At 39.1% G+C, this 17,109-nt stretch overlaps 4 non-coding genes across 4 annotated transcripts; all 4 read right to left on the bottom strand.

Annotated features, from left to right (window-relative positions):
* Positions 1-11,665: 11,665 nt before the first annotated feature.
* LOC143582698 (U1 spliceosomal RNA) lies at positions 11,666-11,826 on the bottom strand. Its single transcript, XR_013144033.1, has one exon. It is a non-coding gene; the product is annotated as a U1 spliceosomal RNA (small nuclear RNA).
* Positions 11,827-13,617: 1,791 nt separating this feature from the next.
* On the bottom strand, positions 13,618-13,736 carry LOC143582686 (U5 spliceosomal RNA). Its single transcript, XR_013144020.1, has one exon. It is a non-coding gene; the product is annotated as a U5 spliceosomal RNA (small nuclear RNA).
* Positions 13,737-15,441: 1,705 nt separating this feature from the next.
* On the bottom strand, positions 15,442-15,560 carry LOC143582695 (U5 spliceosomal RNA). The gene has a single exon (XR_013144030.1). It is a non-coding gene; the product is annotated as a U5 spliceosomal RNA (small nuclear RNA).
* Positions 15,561-16,277: 717 nt separating this feature from the next.
* LOC143582680 (U1 spliceosomal RNA) lies at positions 16,278-16,438 on the bottom strand. The gene has a single exon (XR_013144015.1). It is a non-coding gene; the product is annotated as a U1 spliceosomal RNA (small nuclear RNA).
* Positions 16,439-17,109: the final 671 nt, after the last annotated feature.

Below are 17,109 nucleotides of genomic sequence, written 5' to 3'. Positions count from 1 at the left end.
GCTGCCTTAAGGCGATCCCTTATCTGAAAAATCTTGTCTGTTGTTTCTTGGATCACTTCTGGACCAGTCATTTGCTTGTCGCCCACTTCAGCCCAACACAGTGGGGATCTACACTTGCGCCCATATAAAGCTTCGAACGGCGCAGCCTTAATGCTTGTGTGATAACTGTTATTGTAAGAAAATTCAACCAACGGGAGGTGGGTATCCCAACTACCTCCAAAATCGATCGCGCACGCGCGCAGCATATCTTCCAATGTCTGGATCGTTCGTTCGCTTTGTCCATCCGTTTGGGGGTGATAAGCCGTACTCATGTCCAGTCGAGTACCTAACCCCTCTTGTAATGATCTCCAAAACCTTGAGGTGAACCGACTATCTCTATCAGAAATGATGGACACTGGGACTCCATGTTTTGAAACTACTTCTCGAATGTATAGTCGGGCTAACCTTTCCATTTTATCAGTTTCTTTAATCGGCAGGAAGTGTGCTGACTTAGTTAGCCGATCTACAATAACCCATATCGTGTCATAACCCCCAGGTGTCCTTGGTAGTTTGGTGATGAAGTCCATAGAGATTTGTTCCCACTTCCACATGGGAATTTCTGGCTGCTGAAGCAACCCCGATGGTTTCTGGTATTCAGCCTTTACTTTTGAACACGTCAGGCACTTACTGACATACATCGCGATGGCGCCTTTAAGACTGGGCCACCAATACAGCGTTTTAACATCTTGGTACATCTTGTCTGCGCCAGGATGTACGGAATATCGCGTCTTGTGAGCTTCGTTTAAAACTTGCTCGCGCAATCCTCCCTTGAGAGGAACCCATATGCGGTTAGCGAAACATAGATTGCCGTTCTCTTTCAGTTCCAGACTTTTAACCATACCCCCAAGGCATTCGTTTTTAACAAACTCTGGTTTCAAGGCTTCTTGCTGAGCGTCTCGGATGCGCGTAGAGAGATCTGCGTGAATGGTCAACCTTAGAGCCTTGACTCGTAGCGTTTTTATTCGCTCCTTTCTGCTTAGCGCGTCTGCTACCACATTCGCTTTCCCCGGATGATACTTGATCTCGCAATCATAATCATTCTCAGGTGTTGCTCATGCTCGGCCTTGGTTCGAGAGTAAACCAAAATATCATCTATAAACACAATCACAAACTTGTCCAAATATGGTTTGCACACGCGGTTCATCAGATCCATGAATATAGCCGGCGCATTAGTTAGCCCGAAAGGCATCACTAAGAACTCATAATGGCCATATCTGGTTCGGAAGGCTGTCTTTGGCGCGTCTTCCTCATGGACCCTAAGTTGGTGGTATCCTGACCGTAGATCTATCTTCGAATAATAACTGGATCCCTGCAACTGGTCAAATAAGTCGTCAATCCTCGGTAAGGGGTACCGATTTTTGACTGTCAGCTTGTTCAGCTCCCTGTAGTCAATACACATTCTGAACGAACCATCTTTCTTCTTTACAAACAGTACTGGAGCTCCCCAAGGTGAAAAGCTTGGGCGTATGAAACCCTTATCCAATAGTTCCTGTAACTGATTGGATAGCTCTTGCATCTCAGATGGAGCTAAGCGATAAGGCGCTCGAGCTACTGGCGCAGCTCCTGGGACCAAATCAATACGAAACTCGACTTGTCGCGGCGGCGGTAACCCGGGCAAATCTTCAGGAAAAACTTCTGGAAATTCGCGCACTACTGGTAAGTCTTCAATTCTTCGCTCATCTCCTTTCTCTACTACATGCGCCAGGAAGGCGTAGCACCCTTTCCTTAGGCACTTACGCGCCTTTAGGCATGAAATCAGTTTCGTCGCAACTCCCCTTCTTTCCCCTTGAATCATCAAAGTTTCTCCGTTCAACAGTGGAATCCGAACCTGTTTCTCATGACAAACAATCTCCGCGAGATTCTCGACCAACCAATCCATACCTACCACAATATCGAAACTTCCCAAATCTATTGACAATAAGTTTATATTGAACTCATGACCTCCCATGACTAACACACATTGCTCAGTCCTTTCATTCGCGCATAACTGCCTACCATTGGCTAGTTCTATAGTATAAGGTTTGTCTAGCCTACTGGTCGCTAAGCCCAGGGAGTTTTTAAACTCATGGGATATAAAACTTAGGTCAGCGCCAGTATCAAATAAGACAGATGCATAATGACCGTTAAGCAAAAACGTACCGGTTACCACATTCGGTTCTTCCTTTGCTTCACCCGCGCCGATCACAAAAGCTCTCCCGCGAGCTTGGTTTCCTTTCTGTGGGCAATCCCGACTGAAGTGTCCAGGCTTCCCGCATGCGTAGCAATTGTCATTGGCTCCAGCTTCTTTAGCACGGCAATTCACCGTCTTGTGTCCTGGTCTGCCACATTTGGCGCATGTGACGTTCGCGCATTCGCCTTCGTGGTGATACTTGCATTTGTTGCACCATGGGTAAGGCCCGCTGTATCCTTTCCTTGATGGTTCCGCGGCTTGAATCGCGTAAACCCTTGTGCTTTCCTGCTTCTTGGGCGGTGGCTGCTTGAAGTCTGATCCTCGGTGGGAGTTCCATTTCCTCTTGGAGTCAGAGGTTCGCTGCTCGTTCAAGCGAGCAGTCAACATACCCGCACGAACCGTATCCCTTGTAAGGGTGATGGCTCGCGCAACCGCCTCGTCAAAGGTCGGAGGTGCGGCGGCGTTGAGCGGGACTCTAACGACAGGAGGTAACCCAAAGATGTACCTCTCGATTTTCTTTTCTTCTGTGTTTGCCATGTCTGGCACCAGCTGGCAAAGCTCGTTGAAACGATTGGTGTAGGCATCGATATCCGTTCCTACCATGGTGTGGTTCCAGAATTCTTGTTGCAAGCTCTGAATTTCTGCGCGAGAGCAGAACTTTCTCATCAACATTTCTTTCAATTCTTCCCAGGTCTTGTGAAGAGCAACTTCTCGCCCCAAAGTCTTTACTTGGAGCTTCCACCAAGACGAAGCTGCTTCTTGGAACATGCAGGTCGCGTAAAGGACCTTCTGGTTTTCACTACATCCGCTGATGGAGAGAACGGTCTCCATCTTGTCAATCCAATTGTAGAGCCCAATGGCTCCTTCGGTGCCTTTGAACGGCCAAGGCCTACAGGCCATGAATGTTTTATAGGAGCAACCTTTGTCCAAGGCTCCTGATTCGGGTTCTGGGGTCTCGTTCTCTTGGCGACCCTGACTAGATTCAGCCTTGCTGGCCTCATGCGTTGCAATCGCCTGCGCGATTATTTCTGCGAGCTCCTCGGGTGTCATGGTAATTCCCTTGGCTCTGGTTGGAGGCATTCTTTTCATAAAAAGAAAATGTAACAAACTTAGCGCATGTACTCAGAGCACATAATGTTCTTATCTCTAGACACTGTGACCCGTGTTCCTAAGTGCGTGTGTGATTTTTCTTTTGACAATATTCTTTGAAAAATATTTCATGCGATTCCCCAAAGGTTATAGTCTAGGTTAAAAACTTCTTTTCCTAGTTCGCTATAACCAGTGCTCTGATACCAATCTGTCACACCCGGCCCTGAGCGGCGGAAACAGCCGGGCGCGCGCGAGTGGGGATTGATACTTAAGCACGGGCCATTGCAAAACATTCAAAGATTTTTATTGCGCATGAGAAGTTTAATACAATTACATTACATTGTTTAAGGATTACATAAAAACATCCAAGTACAAAAACTGAAGATTTTCTCGCCATATCCCCTTGCGCGGCGGGTAACCGTGCGCATCGAGGGGATAAAACCAAAATCTTCCAAAAAGCTTGTTTTAGATGTTCAGCGTGTGGTGCTCTAAGTGTGACTCCATGCGCTACCTAGTTATCTCCTGAAAGACACGTAAAAACATTTGAATCAGTATAAACTGAGTGAGTTCACAAGTTTTAGTAACTTGATAAATCGTATTGCATCATAATCATTCTGAAACATAATTCTGTTAGCATCATTAAAACACATGCTTGGTAAAACATAGTTCTATCAACATATTCTGATAAAATCGTTCCGCGGGTTACGCGCGAACATTCCTGGGAACTATGCTCGTCTGTGTAAGTGGCGCTGCCACTACGAGCTAAAATAACGTAATACCGTCCCGCGGGTTACGCGCGGACACTTCTGGAAAACTGTGCTCGTCTGTGTAAGTGGCGCTGCCACTACGAGCGAATATATGCTGTAATACCGTCCCGCGGGTTACGCGCGGACGTTGTGCCGGAAAACAAGGCGCTCGTCTGCGTAAGAGGAGCGACCTCTACGAGCGGGCTTAATCCCATAGTACTGCCCCGTGACATGCTAGGCACTCGTCTGTGTAAGAGGTGCGACCCCTACGAGTGGGCGGATCAAACCAGCAGTCCCTACCCTTAGAGTTCCAATGGTAAAGTGATCACTTACTCGAATCTGGTGCACTATCATCGAAAAACCATAGATAACTGTTCGCATTGCTCATCATGAAACATAACTTAAACACGTAACCGTTTGCTTAGCTTGTAAGTATACCATGATAAAACATTATTTAAGTACGTGTCCCTCGCCCCGAAAACAGTTTAAAATAGTGAAAACAGTAAAAATGGGGCTGTGAGACTCACCTGTGGTTCTTGTTAAGGGATTAATCGAGATTCGGGTTTTCTTGGTGTTGGCCTCGGAATCGAAGGTCTAGAATACGATTAAATAACAAATATATATATTAAGATCAAGATATAAGGGTTGGAAAGTAGATCTCAAGGTTATAATCTCGGCTTACCTAGTAACAGGATCGGAGCTGGAAACAACGGATGCTTGGGAAAAGATTAGTGCAAGTTTGTAGTTCTTTGAAGTGTGTTTTGGGTGATAATTTAGGCTACAAATTTATAGGCAAACTCAAGGGAACATAATCCCTTGCTTTAGGGAATTGTAATCTTTTGAAATGATGATAAAGTATGGAAATTATTATTATTTATTAAAAAGAGTAGAAAAGTAGATTAAAGATTCTGATTTGATATGGACAGGACATGCAGGGCTGTGGTTGGTGAGAGTGGGTGGCTGGCAGTTGACTTTTACAGTTTGCTTTTTCAGTGCTTTAGACAGTGTACAGTAAAAAGTAGAAGTTTTCTGAAACACGCTACCGCCCTCTTTTGGGCGGGGACAATTTCCTTAAATCTGAACATTTTGACTAAGTGTTGTTCTGCGCGTATAACTTGGTGCGCATAGCTTTCTGCGTGTAGAACATTTCTTTGCTGCGGGTAGGTGCGTAACCTTCTCGCAGTTAGGGACATTTGAGTTTCATTTGTAGATTCTCCAGGTGGTTTTGGTATTTCAACATAGTGATCAGTCATGTTGAAGTCAATTCCATCCTGGAGCTTCAGACAAACTAGCTCTCAAAGTTCCCGCCATGCGGGTAGGTTAGTTCCCTTCCGCACGCGCATAAACGATGTAGGATGCACCCGCCTTAGCATCATGCGGGATGGTCAACCCATAGACAACATAACGTTTAAGTTACATGAAAACATAAGGCCAATACGTTCACGCATGGCGCATATAACATATGCTCACGCTGGTTCTTAACATGGTGCGCTCGCGCAGAGCGCACATAACACATGCACGCGCTGACTAACATGGCGCGCTCGCGCAGGGCAAACATAAATGCCCGCGCTGATTCTAACATATGCTCGCGCCGGGCGCACATAATGTGCCCGCGCTGATTCTTAACATAGCGCGCTCGCGCAGGGCGCACATAACAAATGCACGCGCTGACTAACATGGCGCGCATAATATTTACAATCACCTAATTATTAGGTTGATTACTTAGTTTAAGGGGGTGGGAATTTACCGGGTGTCACAACCAAGTAGCAATCATCCACGAGAAATCCATATTTCTTGGGAGGTCGACTAATCCTACTAGATCTGCGAGCAACGTGTGTATGATCAACCATTTGATCACCTTCAACATCCTCGTGTTGAAAACTAGTATCGACCAACTGTGTATCATCCAGTGATTCTTGAACCTCTTCAAGTTCCACTCTCTTTTCACTAGGTCCTTCCATAAGGAACTTAGTTTCTAAGAAGTATCCTTTGCGTGAAACAAACACCTTTTGTTCACTAGGATCATAGAATATATATCCTATATCATCCTTTGGGTATCCTATGAAGATACACCTGATGGATCGAGCCTCAAGCTTATTTGGGGTGTCACGTTTAACATAAACTATGCATCCCCATACCCTTAAATATGAAAAGGATGGAACCTTTCCATGCCACACTTCATAGGGTATTCGATCCACCTTTTTGGTCGGGGCCATATTCAAAATACGAGCCGCTGTAAGTAGCGCATATCCCCAAAATGATGGCGGTAGTGAGCTTCGTGCCATCATTGATCGAACCATGTCCAACAGTGTTCTATTCCTCCTCTCGGATACTCCGTTATGTTGAGGAGTTCCAGGAGGAGTGAGCTGTGAAATAATTCCACAATCTCTAAGATGACATTGAAAAGCTTCACTTAGGTATTCGCCTCCTCTATCGGAGCGGAGTACCTTGATTGTTCGGTCGAGCTGATTTTGTACTTCATTTTGAAATTCCTTGAACATTTCAAAGGCTTCATGTTTGTGTTTCATTAGATACACATACCCATATCGACTAAAATCGTCGGTAAAGGTAATGAAGTACCTTTCACTATTCCTACTAGTGGGCTTGAGAGGTCCGCATACATCCGTATGTATGATACCTAACAAGTCCTTAGCCCTTTCATTTGTACCTTTAAAAGGTTCTTTGGTCATCTTGCCTTGAATACAAGATTCACACTCATCAAACGAACCTAACTCATTTGTTTTCAAAAGACCATTCTTTTGGAGAGTATTTACACGATTCTTGTTTATGTGTCCAAGACGACAATGCCAAATGTAGGAATCACTCAAATCCTTTTTGAGTCTTTTAGTGGAAGTTTGATATAATGAGCTATTTGAGGTATTGTCATGAACCAATTCATAAATACCGTTGTTTGGTACAGCTTTAAAATAAAAGATACCATTAGATGATACATGCATTTCTGATTTTACAAATTTAAAGTCAAAGTTACATTGTCTAAGAAGGTGCACGGAAATAATGTTCCTAGTCAAACTAGGAGCATACAAAACATTTCTCAAAACAACTTCCAAACCACTTGGAAGCGATAAAGTGAAGTCTCCTCTAGCGACCACGTGCACCCTTGCACCGTTGCCCATGAAAAGACTCACTTCGCCCTTCTTTAAGTCTTCATTCCTTTTGAACCCCTGCAACCAATTGCAAATATGAGTTCCACATCCGGTATCCAATACCCATGTGTTAGAAGAAATAAGATTTAGCTCAATATTAATCATAAAGACATTACCCGAGGCATGCCCCGCATTCCTCTTGTCTCTTAGCTCTTTTAGGTAGACCGGGCAATTGCGTTTCCAATGTCCGGTCTCCCCACAACCAAAACAAGGATCATCCTTATGACCCCCTCGGTTCCACAACCTTTTGTTTCTTTGCCATAACCGGTGATTTGCCCTTACCCTTAAGATGCATAGGAGGACCCTTTCTTTTTGCTACCTTAGCCTTAGGATTGGGTTGAGATCGATTCTTGGATTTACCTTCATTGATCACAAACATGGGTAAAACCCTTTTACCCATGCTCGCCTCGGCTGTTTTAAGCATTGAGTGAAGTTCTCCAATGTTTTTGTCCCACCCGTTCATGTTATAATTTAACACGAAAATGTCGAACCTTTTCGACAGAGAGTTAAGGATCAAATCCGTTGCTAACTCTTTTGAGATGGGACAGTTGAGCTTGGCGAGACGATCAATGTAACTTTTCATCTTAAGTACATAAGTTGAAACTGGTTGATTATCATCCATTCTACATGCATGCAAGGCTCGAACCGTTTCGAACCTTTCAACTCTTGATTGCTTAAGGAACATTTCCTTAAGTTGAGTAATCATGTCGTACGCATTATGGTTTTCGAAATCCTTTTGGATTTCGGGAACCATAGTCGCCAACATGAGGCATGACACTTGAATGGAATCTTCCGTGTGTTGGACCCAATTCATATATTCGACCTCACTTCCCTCTTCCGGTTCATTGGGGATAGGTGTTTCCAAAACATGATATAATTTTTCTTGTTTTAGAACAATCCTTAAATTTCGGAACCAATCCGAAAAGTTATTGTGGTTAAGACGGTCTTTAGCGAGAATAGATCGGAGAGATACATTTTGGACGTTAGGGATTATGTTGTCGTCGACGTGTGCGGCCATCTGCAGAATTTTAATTAAGTTCATTTTAGTGTTTTACCTTTTTAATTATTAATACCCTTTTATATATACCAAATATAATTAATAATTAAAATCTAGAATCCAACGATAAACCCGACTCCGGTTAGGTGACCTTTTTCCCATTGTCGGTTTATCAAGGTAGTTATTCATAACAATTGCAAACCCTTTTGCAACTTCTAGAGTTTATGGGACCGGTTCGAAATCATATTTCGTGTTGGCATGTTTATCCCATCAACACCTATTAGACCCCATGCTTGGGTGACCCTCTTCACATGGTTCTAATTTAAGTCGTCCTACTTGTATCAACATGTAATATTAACATACAAACGGTTAGGTGACCTTTTTCCCATTTATATGCCAATATTACCTCAACATATTAATTTACTCTACGCGGTTAGGTGACCTTTTTCTCACTAAGAGCTTACTAATATGTTAAGCGTTATACAAAAGGATGGTGTTTAACTTGTTATCCTTAATTTTAAAAGGGATTTTTAGTTTTAATAATTCTAGTTATAAAACTTTAAATCATGTTCTAACATGCATTTAGTAACATGATTATTTTGAAACCATTTTCAAAATTCTAATTTATAATAAAACCATTTTATTATGGGCGTGAGACGGCTAGTTAATAAATCCATTTTATTAAACTATGTGTCACGTAATTACCGATAATTATTAGAACCCTTTTATGCTTTGTTAATTAATTCTATGTGACGAAGTTGATATCCTAATATCTAGCAACCACATATTCAAACAATCAATTAACAAGCATACACAATTATACTAGACACGAGCCACTAAGTTAGACCACACTTGTTAGCCGAAACAAGTGTGTGTCTTAGGTCCGATCCTAAGGGACACACGACACATGGATGTTGTAGCTCCCACTTGATCCCGCATCCAAATGCGTCAAGCATCTTCTTCAACCCCGTTGTAATCCATTGGGCTTGAACTTGGGCCTTAGCTTCCATAAGCTTCCATTTGGGCTCAATGGGTGGGCTTAGGTCCTTTTGGGCTTGAATCCCCTTAATGGGCTTGTGAGACCCATTATCACCATACCCGGCCCAATAAGGCCCAAACTTCCAATTTTGCAATCTTCTTTAAATTTACATAACAAATGTCCTAATACATTTTTTTATAAAATAAAGATATTACAAATAAACTATTTATTACATACCCATATGAATAAATAATTACAAAATTGCCCCTAATTAATTATTACAAACCGAAACTTTGAATAATTAATAACAATCACAACAAACATCCATTTGTTCTACGGCTCGGTCTAGTTTTAACAAACATAACCCGTTATGTCTTAGGAACCCGTTCCAAAACCCCTTGACCTTATCGGGCCTAGCCCAACCCAATTTGGGCTTGACCCAATAACTTGATTATGGGCTTCGGCCCACATGTCCAAAACACATGGGCTTCGGCCCAATGAAAAGTCTAATGGGCTTCGGCCCATTTAACAAAATGGGCTTCGGCCCATTTAACTTTCTCCCCTCCTTTTTCTTCTCGGTTAACCCATTAACCTAATGAAGTGGGCTTCGGCCCAATCACATCCGAATTGGGCTTCGGCCCATGAACTCGGTTTTATATATATATATATATATATATATATATTTTTTTTTTTAACAAAGCCAAAATAATGCCAAGATTAAATACAAAAAAAAATCATGCATGTTTTTTTTTTTTTGTATAAAATCTTTCAAGGGGAAAAATATAAAACCGAAAACCCGAAGCTTAGTTTCCCGTATCCCGGCTCTGATACCATTTGTTGGGTTTCTATGAATATTTTATACTAAGTTAACCATTTAACTAGTCACAATTAAGGCGGAAGCGTGATATTTACAAACTAAACATATGTATCCATGTGTTTATATATATATATATATATATTACAAGTTTATATAAGATATGTTCATGAACAACCTAGTTTATTCATGTCATAAGATTACCAATAATCTATTTATTAGAAACCCGAAGCAAGGATCAAATGATACGGAAAAACTAAACTATCAAAACTATAAACACTTACATTCTTAACCTTTTAAGAGTGTAGTTGTTGTTGAAGAAGATGATGATGTTGATGCTAGACTTTCAAAGGAAAATCCTCAAACGGAATATACCCCGAGCCTCCAACACACACCGAGCTATGTTAGGGAGCTTGAACACAAAAAACGAGACCCGAGCCTCTTCTTTTGATCTTGGCCGAGCCAAAGAAAACAAGAAAGAAAAGGAGTTGTATGTCTCTTGTTTTGTTACTTGAAAGTCTCTTTATAATTATAAAATCTTCCAAAAGGAAATCATATCTTGTGTTAGGTTTTTAGTCAAGTAGAAAACACTCAATCTTTCACCAAATCCATGACAAAACTTGACCAAAACCTTGGGGTGTGGGGCCCACCCAAAACCGGCCCCAAAATATATATATATATATATATATTTTTTTTTTATTTATTTTATATTTTATAAAATATATAAACACCCCATCTTTTATAAACCATTTTATAAAAGAACACATAGTTAAATAATCATTCCAATAATAATTATTTGAATAAATGAATTAACCAATTAATTTATTTAATACTTTCAAGTAGGTATTCAGAAACCCGATTTCTGAATGTGTCGTGTTCTGTATTTGTTTTATAGATCATATCTCAACAAATACATAATTGGTGTGTGTCTAACTCGTTATTGGGTATGACCCGACTTGGATCAAACACAACTAGCCACATTAACCTAATTATGTGTCTCGGGCATACGGTATTCCAACAGGATGGACTCCACATACCAAACCCTTACTATTCTCTACTCTTTTTCCTTATTCTTTTCAGTGTAATTATTCTAAAAACTTTCATGGTCAACTGCATTTTGATGAATATGATGCATCTGCACTATATTTGACTTCAACTAACTTGTCATTATGGTCAACATCCTCATTTCTTAACCCTATTCATCATCCCACCTATACAACGTCATTGATGCGAAACTCATTATGATGCATTTTATTTTCTAAAACAATTTGTTTCAACGCAAACCAATAATGCCTCTTTGACTCAAACCTGTTAGCTGGCCGGGCACACCAGTTTATGGTTACTACTTCAGCCTATGCAGGGTTCGGTTTTCAGATTTGCAACAAAAGAAATGTAAATATTATCATACAACCTCCTAACAGCTTGGGAATATAGTATATATTCAACAAAGTAATTATATATAAAAAAGTTTGGATAGACGAAAAATTGTTTGATAACCCACCCTGCTTGTTTCAACTGAAACCGGTTTGGATGTCAGATTTACCCACTGGGATATATTGTAAAATACAATGCAAATCAACCCATTTCAATACAAGTTTAAATTTAATGCAAAACAGCTGATTTCAATAGGCTTCATGCCCGACCCAAACATTGTACTAGAGTATTAGGCAGAGGCCGCGCGAACGCAGGCCTCCACTGCAACAAATTATGACATAGGCTCGACCACTTGGGCCGACCTTAGGCGGGCACCCCTCCAGAGTGCAATGGAGGTCACCAGCCTAGGCCATGGGTCTTATTGATCGCCCATTGACCCCGTCCAGGTAAGTGAGTAATCCAAAGGCCTCTTCTCATTTTTATATACAGCACCAACTCTTGGTCTTTTTGACATCGCCGATGTGGGATACCCTCACATTGCTACTTCTACCGCCTCTTCAGGTTACACTACTCTTTACCACAAGCGCAACTTGCTAGATATTAATGTTTTTGTAATTGTATGCAAATTATTTACATATCTTTGTTTTCTAAGTTAATGTTGAAGGATTAGTTTTGATTTCCAAAGCTTATAGGGAAGTGACCTTATTTTGTGTACTTAAAGTCTAAACAACTAAATGGACACAAACAGATTACACCCTCTATTCAATGTTGACCACTCTCTTTTCAAACATCTGCATAATATACAGCTTCGTATTTCATTAATCCAAGCCAACCAAAGATATTACAATCCTAAGATTAAGAATTGGCACATTTCTGCTCATCATAATCGCAAGATCATAAACTACAAACAATTTTAACAGGATGGCTATGACCTTGTCGTTCTAAAGATCGTTGCAATATGGGAATACATGTTGAGACTTGAATATGAAAGCGGTATTTACAAGGTCAAAACCGCCATTTTAATGAAAAGGTGTACTTGCATGATCCACTTCATGTTCATACACATTTGAGCCCTTAATTACAGCCAAAATCCACCCATTGACTTGTAATTATGAATAAAAATTGTAACATGTAAACTCTAATTACAGCCAGTTTGGTTTTACATCTTTTACTCCCCTTTTGTGAACTTATTAGTGTCAGATAACTTTTCATCTTCTCGAGTTCTTGATCACGTCTGAACAAACCATGATTTCCTTTGGGTTTCTCGTAATAGTATTAGAATTTGAACAAATTGTGTTTAATATCATTATGTCAAAGAGCTGGACTATATAGTAAGTTTGATTTTGGTGTTACATATCACTACATGTCATTTATCTTGTTTGGCTTTTAAAAATCAGATTAGTCATAAATTAATCTTAACTTTTCTCTTCTCGGATGCGAGATATAAATTATTGATTTGATGGTTTAATGTGGAAATGAACTGGCCTTAGCTTGTGAAGAACATGGTGAACTTTGAAATATTTTTGAAGGTTTCTAATTGGCTCTGGTGAAAATATAATTTCGGATTTTTTGGATCATATCAATGCGATTTGTGAACAGCTTTGAGAATTGAGATGGGTTTCTATGTTTAATTTAAATGACTTCAAAAAGAAAATTTTATTGCCATTAGAAGTATTATTGTACTTTTTTATGCAAGTGATGATTTTCCTTTAAATACTACAAATGTTACTGCTGTGATGAAGAACAGGATCCTCCATTTTCTGGTTTGAGTATTTTGATGCAACCGATGATCAGTGATAATACACGGTTAAATCCATAAGTGATTTCTTGATGACGTTGAGTCCGAATTTCTTTATTTCGATGTTTCTTTATCACAGTGTTGATGATTTAAAATATTAGTGACTCAAGCGCTACTAAGTGCTACTTTTGAACTTTCTATTACGGTTTTAGTTGTTCTTCCCCATCTTGCTTGTAATCTTAAGAAGTTGGATATGTTTTATAACAATTTATGATTTGTAGTTTCATGATTTTAGTCATTTAATGCCTTGTTTCTAAATCAATTCGTTTTGGCCTTGATGGTTTTGTCATAACCGTTGGAGGTACTAATTCAGCGCGCACTTTGTTATTGTGAAGGACAAAATAATTAAACCCACCATACGGAAGTGGTCCGGGCTAATTCTTTCGTAGAACACAGCTAGCAGTTTAAAGAGAGAAGAAAAGGTTTTAACTTCAAGTTTTGGTTGGAGCCTTTCAATGTTAGAAAGGACTCTCCAAAAATAGGCGTATGCCACTTTGCGCAGCGAGCACACGGTATTCTTTAGTAAAAGGCGAAAGAATAGTTCGCTTTGTGCTCACTGCATGGCTGCGTGCCTTTCACCTGCTAAACCTGCTTGATTAAATAGTGGCTTGCACCTCTTTAGCTTTCTTTAGACAACTGATGTGGGACTGACTCCACATATCATATCCATATCCTCTTATTTTCTACCTTTTTTTTACTTTTTAGTGGCATATGTCATATGAGTAACCTCTTCACCATCACCTGCATCTACCTAGCTTTGTTGACACCCTTTAGGCCACTCTCATTGGCAAACTACTCCTAGTTTGTAACACTATTTAAGATTAAAAAAAAACAATCAAAATGAGGTGAACGGCTCGTGGTGGCAACCTTTATGGCAAACAAGTTCACCTCCATATGTCACTCATTATGTGGTTCTCTTTTTTTTTTTTCATTTTGTTTCTTCTTTTAACTAATTTATTTTAACATCAATATTTTTTTTTCTAATAACTTTTATTTATTAAGTTGTTTAAAAATTCTAAAAACACATTCTTGTTCATTTTTTTTAACGCATCGATATAAATTTTTTGAAGTTTGTAAAAAAATTTGTTTTTAATCATTACCGATTTATATTATCCGTTACTTGTCAACTTTATTTTGGTTCATATGATTTTTTAGATAGAACTTATTATCTAGAAAATCTAACATTATCTGATTATATAATTCACCATCCGACATTTTTCAATACTCTACTCAACGAATAGGAAGCTTGTCCAATTATATAACCAATATGAAACAACTTCGCAATAGAGAAGCTCATATCACTTTAAAAAACGATTTGATTTATATTTGGCAAAAATTTGGCGATGATGAATGATTATGTAGTCTTTATCATTTCTAAGTGTAATTTTATATTTAATGCTACGATCGTAACTTTGTTATCTACTTTATTAAGTGTGTTTGATGAATATAAATATTTTTTAAAAATATTTTTATATTAAATATATATTGTTTTTTTAAATAAAAAAATATTTTTTATATTGTTAAACACTTTTAATATAAAAAAACGCAACAATTATTAATAAAAACACTTATAAATTATATTTATTTAATAAAAAAATGAAGTTTGGTTTACTAATGATGATGGAAAGTTTGGTTTGGTTGGATTGGGTTGGTGGAAGAGAGAGAAATTAATTTAATAAATGAAGATTGGTTTAGGTTGGTTTGTGAACGGGGATGGTCTTAGGGGTGTGCAAGAAACAAAAAAAAAACGATTCGAAACCACAAAGACCGAAAAATTCAAAACGAAAAAACCGAACCGTAACATAAACCGACGGTTTGGTTTTATGTTTTTATAAAAAATGAACTGTTGGTATTTCATGGTTATTGCGGACCAACCATCTATGTTGGAGTGTATATAAAGAAGAGAGGGTGGCTAATTATTCTTCTTCACCCAAAATTTATTCTTTATAATCAACATCACCTCTAAGTTCATATCGGTCCTAGTTTTGATACCTTTTTTGTCTTCGATTCTTGTTCTCCGTGTGGAGTTGTAGGCTAAATTTGATGTGTATCGAATATACTAAACATTGTTTTAGATTGTTTTGTTGTAACGATTGGGGTTACATCATAGCATTTATATAGAACACTAAATTACATGTATACACTTTTTTGTGACCGTAACAGATTACTTAATGTAAAAAAAATCAAACATATACAACAAAAACCTATACACAAAATCTGTACAGTTCATAACAAAAATGAATAAAAAGTTTTAAACTAGCAACTGGTTGGAGCCTTTCGTTATTCAAAGGACTCTCCAAAAACAGGCGTATGCCACTTAATGCAGCGAATACACGGTATTCTTTGGTAAAAGGCGAAAGAATAGTTCGCTTTGTATTCACTGCGTGCCTTTCACCAGGCTCACCTGCTTGCCAAAAATAGAGGTTTCACCTTTTCAGCTTTCTCTATGCAACCGATGTGGGATGGACTCCACATACCAAACCCTTACTATTCTCTACTCTTTTTCCTTATTCTTTTCAATGTAATTATTCTAAAAACTTTCATGGTCAACTGCATTTTGATGAATATGATGCATCTGCACTATATTTGACTTCAACTAACTTGTCATTATGGTCAACATCCTCATTTCTTAACCCTATTCATCATCCCACCTATACAACGTCATTGATGCGAAACTCATTATGATGCATTTTATTTTCTAAAACAATTTGTTTCAACGCAAACCAATAATGCCTCTTTGACTCAAACCTGTTAGCTGGCCGGGCACACCAGTTTATGGTTACTACTTCAGCCTATGCAGGGTTCGGTTTTCAGATTTGCAACAAAAGAAATGTAAATATTATCATACAACCTCCTAACAGCTTGGGAATATAGTATATATTCAACAAAGTAATTATATATAAAAAAGTTTGGATAGACGAAAAATTGTTTGATAACCCACCCTGCTTGTTTCAACTAAAACCGGTTTGGATGTCAGATTTACCCACTGGGATATATTGTAAAATACAATGCAAATCAACCCATTTCAATACAAGTTTAAATTTAATGCAAAACAGCTGATTTCAATAGGCTTCATGCCCGACCCAAACATTGTACTAGAGTATTAGGCAGAGGCCGCGCGAAAGCAGGCCTCCACTGCAACAAATTATGACATAGGCTCGACCACTTGGGCCGACCTTAGGCGGGCACCCCTCCAGAGTGCAATGGAGGTCACCAGCCTAGGCCATGGGTCTTATTGATCGCCCATTGACCCTGTCCAGGTAAGTGAGTAATCCAAAGGCCTCTTCTCATTTTTATATACAGCACCAACTCTTGGTCTTTTTGACATCGCCGATGTGGGATACCCTCACATTGCTACTTCTACCGCCTCTTCAGGTTACACTACTCTTTACCACAAGCGCAACTTGCTAGATATTAATGTTTTTGTAATTGTATGCAAATTATTTACATATCTTTGTTTTCTAAGTTAATGTTGAAGGATTAGTTTTGATTTCCAAAGCTTATAGGGAAGTGACCTTATTTTGTGTACTTAAAGTCTAAACAACTAAATGGACACAAACAGATTACACCCTCTATTCAATGTTGACCACTCTCTTTTCAAACATCTGCATAATATACAGCTTCGTATTTCATTAATCCAAGCCAACCAAAGATATTACAATCCTAAGATTAAGAATTGGCACATTTCTGCTCATCATAATCGCAAGATCATAAACTACAAACAATTTTAACAGGATGGCTATGACCTTGTCGTTCTAAAGATCGTTGCAATATGGGAATACATGTTGAGACTTGAATATGAAAGCGGTATTTACAAGGTCAAAACCGCCATTTTAATGAAAAGGTGTACTTGCATGATCCACTTCATGTTCATACACATTTGAGCCCTTAATTACAGCCAAAATCCACCCATTGACTTGTAATAATGAATAAAAATTG

The sequence above is a fragment of the Bidens hawaiensis genome, unplaced genomic scaffold (genome assembly GCF_021521415.1).
Source record: "Bidens hawaiensis isolate Kalapana, Puna unplaced genomic scaffold, B.hawaiensis_p1.1 tig00031839_1, whole genome shotgun sequence".
In the NCBI taxonomy this organism is placed as follows: Eukaryota; Viridiplantae; Streptophyta; class Magnoliopsida; order Asterales; family Asteraceae; genus Bidens; species Bidens hawaiensis.
The sequence above is the reverse complement of the archived record's forward strand: the minus strand, read 5'-3'. Positions and strand labels throughout refer to the sequence as shown.